This window comes from Arachis hypogaea, chromosome 6, assembly GCF_003086295.3.
Source record: "Arachis hypogaea cultivar Tifrunner chromosome 6, arahy.Tifrunner.gnm2.J5K5, whole genome shotgun sequence".
Classification (NCBI taxonomy): Eukaryota; Viridiplantae; Streptophyta; class Magnoliopsida; order Fabales; family Fabaceae; genus Arachis; species Arachis hypogaea.
The window spans coordinates 93,724,882-93,730,881 of record NC_092041.1 but is presented as its reverse complement, the minus strand read 5'-3'; positions in this window follow the sequence as shown (position 1 = coordinate 93,730,881).

Genomic DNA, 6,000 nt, shown 5'->3' with positions numbered 1-6,000 from the left:
CGGGCCCATCGGTTTCCAGTACGGTAAAAGTGCCAAATAAATACAATGCACTGCAATAAAAACTCACTAAGCATCCTAAACTCCTTTTCACTAAGTATCCAGCCTAGATTCTCACTAATCTATGAATAGGCAACTGTCATAAGGGGATACTAAATCTAGTTCATGTTACACATGTTTCCCAACTCGGTGACACTTCCACGAATCAGACTTAGAATCATAAGCAAAACCATCACCAGTTGTTCTGCCTCAGCAACTCTATATCAATACATCATACCCTCGCCTGGAGTAAGTGAAATCACATCACTGCGTCTACCCAGGGGGCTCAAATTATCTCATTCAAAAATCATCATCATCATGCAATTGCATCATCAATTCATCTCATCAAGAACAACCCTCAACATCCACCGACACCAACATGAGGGATCTCTCAGTTGTACAAACACAAGCAATACAGACAAGTAATACACAAATAAGGTACAAGTAGAACAAGTAGCACATAATCAGGTAACATAGCATATATGATGTAGAAATCCAAAACAAATAGGCAAACTAAAATAATTCAAACATATGCAAATGATGTATGCCTGCCCTATGGCTGATGATATCATCTGTCAGTTATATAGCTAACCCGACATGTCCTGGTAGCTAACCATTGGACAGAAACACCCCTTGCGGAGCAAGTATGTTTGAGCTACAACCCCCTTGCTACTACCTGCTCAACCCAGAGCCAGTGGAACAACCACTACTGCAGCTACTACCCAGGCAGGTGTTTAAAAGCTCAACCTGGAGTGAGTGGATTCACCACTACTGCCGCTACTACCCAGGCGTCACAATCTCTGACCTGGAGCAAGTGGGACGAACCACAACCCTTGCTACTGCCTAAGTATCTTAAGCATTAACCCGGATCAAGCGGGATGAACCACAACCCTTGCTACTGCCCAGGTATCTCAAACATATATTCATTCAATCTTAATTCATATTATCAATCCTCATTGTTATCAAATCTCAAACATTAACCTGGAGCAAGTGGATGAACCCTAACCCTTACTACTACCCAAGTATCAGAGTTACATTCATTCAAAACTCCATAATTAACTCGTTTATCATAAACATCCTTTTCCGTCTCATACCCGGAGCAAGTGGACAACGCCACTGCCTACTACCCGGGGTTACACATCACATTTCAACATTTTCCATTATTATCCATTTAACACATTTATTCATTAATCATATATACATTTATACTCAGCCATAATCAATAATGGCTTTGCCGTAACCCGGCAATAACTCAGCCATCCGGCTCATGGTTCAATCAAGGACTAGCCATTTATCAATAAACATAGCCCTTCGGCTCATGGCATACACGGTACTTCCACCGTCATCCTCCATATCTCATATAATCATCATTGATCATCATTGATCATAACTTTTCCCCTTGCTTCACTCGCAAGTTACCACATCCCCTAGCTCCTTTCTCATTGCTAGGCATATCATAATGATTTAATACATAAGGGGTGAGATTGGAGGCTTAGAAGTATGAGATTTAGTTTTCAAAACTCAAAAATCAACTTTGGGATGAAAACAGGGCCACGCGTACGCGTACTTCACGCGCACGCGTACTTCACGCGCACGCGTACTTCACGCGCACGCGTGGATGGTCACAAAACTCATCGACGCGTATGCGTCATGCACGCTAACGCGTGGATTGAAAAATACCCAAGCGACGCGCACGCGTCCACCACGCGAACGCGTGGGTGCACTCGTGCCCCAGGCACAAAACAGGCACAGTTCAGGCACAACCCTCTGGAAAATGGCTGGGCATTGGGTGCAGCACAACGGCGCGCCCGCGCACACCACGCGCACGAGTGGATGGCGTTTTCTGAAAGAACGACATGTACGCGCCAAGTGCGCCTACGCGCGAGGGGCCATTCCGCTAAAAATTTTCTAAGTTAGAAGCTGCAGAATTCACAGATTCAACCCCCAATCTTCCAACGGACATAACTTTCTCATTTTAAATTGTTTTTCACCCATTCTTCGAACGGCATGAACATCCCGGATCCAATTTCATTTCTAAATAGATTTGGCACAAAACAGAGATCCCTAGTCCAAGTTATGTCTCGTCAAAGTATGCCCAAAAACCATATTTTTCATACAAAACCACAACGTGCCATTTTCAAAACAAGCCATTTTCAACTCTTTTCAAAATCAACCAAAACATGCCAATTTCAACCCTTTTTGAAACCAATCAAAATATACCAAAATCAACATCAAGCCTCCTCAACTCATACATTAACACTTTACCACGATTCACAAAACCACCATATAACCATTTTTACCCATTTCAAACAAATGGCTAGATTACAAACATATCAACATGTCATACATCCTTCCTCATCCCAATTTCCAACAATACTATTTCCAATCAACCATTATTATACATAACCAATATCATACTCACTATCATATGGTTTCACCCCCAAATCAACCTTAATCATTCCTCAAGCATATATCACAACATACATATCTCTCATGCATTATCATACCATCAAGGCATCAATAATCATACTCACATATATGACCACATAATATATCTCAACCAAAATTAAACAATTTCACCCAAAATTACCAATTTCCACACTTCAACTCCTCAAACCTCATTATTCAATAACCAACCCAATCATTCATATATTCATTATCTGAAATTCATCCAATCACTTGTGTCATCATACAATGCACACATCAACTTACCTCCCTTACCTCTTTCCGGCCTCTGGCCCAATTTCACAATTTGAATGCATAAACCACAAATTAATACTCATTACCCAATACATCAAATTTTCAATACACCAAGCATACAAGGCCACACAATTCTCAACCCAATCATCAATTCACATTACATACCAACTATGCATATTAGCACCAACCATTTACACAATCCAAACTTAATCCTAGAGGCATCTAGCCTAGGAATTCTCATCACACCACACGGTACTTAAATGAAACTTAAACCGTACCTCTTGTAGCCAAATCAATTGAGCCTCTTCTTTGGAAGTCTCCACCAACCTTAGCCCCAAGCCCCACCAAAGCTCCTCAAGCAACACCAATCTCCCAATTGTGCACCAAAACCATCAAACGCACTAACATAACCAATATTACATACATACATCAACCTAGGGTTCATAAAAATGACAATTCACAAGGGTTGGAGGGTTTCTTACCTTAACCCACTGAAGTTTGTGATGAATATCATTCATGGCTCATACTAGAGCCCTTCTAAACAATCAAAATCACAAGGTTTCCTCAAAACCCAAACCAAATTCGAATTTAAAGAGGAAAATGGAAATTGGGAAGAGGACAGTGGATTACTCACCACAAAACTTAGATAGAATTGTAGAGGATGAGAAGAGCGATGGGTGGCCACAAACGGCTCATCAATCGGAGCTCCGTAGCGCAAGTTATGGTGGTTTGAAGATCAAAGAGAGTTAGGTTTTCTCTCTTCTCTTCTCTCTTCTCAATTCAGCGCCCAACACTCATTCTTTAGGGCAAAATGAGCTGAAATGCTCATAACTAATGTTTATATATGTTGGGTCTTGGCCCACTTAGGCCCGGTTCACTTATTTTTGTCCGTTGGCCCAATTTTGGACCAAAACCTTTAAGATTAGCGCTCTAAATCGCACTTCAAATATTTCTACCTCCCCTAATTATAATTCCTCATTTCTTAATCTTATTTACTAATAATCAATTTTCTCAGCTGTAGTACCAGACAGGTCTCAGCCGGTACTGCCGATCAAAATTCCACTGCGCGCTTTTACGCAGAAAACTATGTCTTCTGACTCGGAAAAAATTCACTGAATCCAAATATCATATTTAAATCATCAAATTCCAGTTGCCAAATCTTCCAACCATATTCGCTCCTACTTAACTCATTATTTAATTAATTTCGGTTAGACCGGGTATTACATTCTACCCCCCTCACAGAAATTTTCGCCCTCGAAAATTCCATCCATCACTACGAGTACGAGAGCATAGTCTGCCTTTATATCAAACGCATAACAGTTCCAAGGTCCTTTTACTCTGCGCGCTTCCGTTGCCGCGCTCTGATTTCTCTATCTCTGAGAGTCTCGGTCATTCGTTCCTTACTTTTACCGTCTCATCAACTCACACCCTATTAAATCTCAAATCATGTCATCAATAATATTGCCATCATCGTTAATCATAGCCATCATCCCACATCACTATAATCAATCAAAGCTTTCTTCGTTTTTAGAATTCAATGAGTTTGGACTAACAAGCTGACAAACTCTTAAGAATCCGCTTTCCTTTACTAATCTATAAAAGCTTTCGAGACACATCTCTTTTGTTGAAGTTACTCAGATCAAAAATCATTTTCAAAAATATAACCAACACTCCCTCAAATTCTTGAAAAAAAAATTCAACAGCACCTCCCCAAAAATTGGAGTTTACCACCCGTCATGGGTTCCCTCAAACCAATCTCAGTACCGCATCAGCATTGCAATTTAAAGGTTTCCAAACGATTCCTCTGAAACCGATCATTACAAATCTTGATCTAAATCTAAGGTCACCATGACCAAACATCATAGCACTCATCTCTCGAACACGACAACTTGCACTCAATCATCATCTAAATCCGACTACGCATCAATGATAATTTCCTCATCCGTTTCAGAACCATTAAGGCTCACAGCCGCAATTAATTCCAATTATCGAGAATCAGTATTTGTATAAGCTCACTAAACTTTTAAGTACTCAAAGCATAAAGCATTTCTAATCATACCCCACTTTTCTTTATTATTACCATACTATGCTAACGCTTTTAGCAAGCTTCCGCTATGCCACATTGATTTCTCGTCAAGTATTAGCTCCATCACTTATTTCCTCAAGTACCCAACCATAACTTAGCATGATTGGCATTTCAAATCAACGTTTCCAAATCCATCATTTAGGACCATTTCTTATCTATTTAAATCAAAGGAACTAAAAGTCACAGGTTCAATCCGTTTTACCAAAAAATCTAGAAATCAACCAACTACATAACAAACACAACACATCGTTCTCAACAGAAAATCATTTACATCATAGGCATTTATCCATTTGTATTAAGGCAATTCCTTACTCGGACCATCCAGTTTGCTTTTCAGTCTAATATTAAGCTCGACATTCCTAGTTTTACTGTACAGGCGGTATTATAAAATCACACACTGCCATTTAAGCCTGATTATTGCAATTACCTCAATCTTACTGCCGCAATCGGCCCGCATCCTGATTCTCTCCTTGTTGGCAATTTCTTGATACATGCCCTGGTAACCCGCACTTGTAACATACGCCTAACCCCAATCGGCATGGCCTATTTGGGTGATGACTTCCACATCTCTGACAGCTCAAAATATTAGAAGCAGCCGCTGCCCGTTTTCCCTTACCATTCCTTTGGGACTCCTCACTCGTCGCAAAGTTATTCCGTCCTTGGGGAAAGTGTTGTATGTATCATCTCTCCTTAAACTCTCGACCCCTTGGTGTGAATCCTTGGTTGTGCTCTCTATGACTTCCTTCCTCTGCAACCCTCCTTTTCACACACTCTTTAGCAAGTCTGCTCTTATTCACCAACTCTGAAAAAGTTCGGACCTCCATTGGTCCCACTGAACTCAAGATGTCGCTCCGGAGCCCTCCTTTATACTTAATGCATTTCCATTCCTCGAAGTCTCCCGGAGCTCCCTGACACATGCGGGAAAACCTGAATAGCTCCTCAAATTTGTCTGTATACTCAGATACGGACATAGCACCTTGCTTCAGCTGCAGTAACTCCAATTCCTTGGCTGTTCTGGCGGAATTCAGAAAGTACTTCTTATAGAATTCCACCTGGAAGGCATCCCAAGTGATAGGATCATTCCCCTGTTGCAGGAGACGTCGAGCCCCTTGCCACCAATGCGATGCTTCCCCCGTGAGTAGATAGGTAGGAAATTCAACACGCTGCTCTTCAGGCAC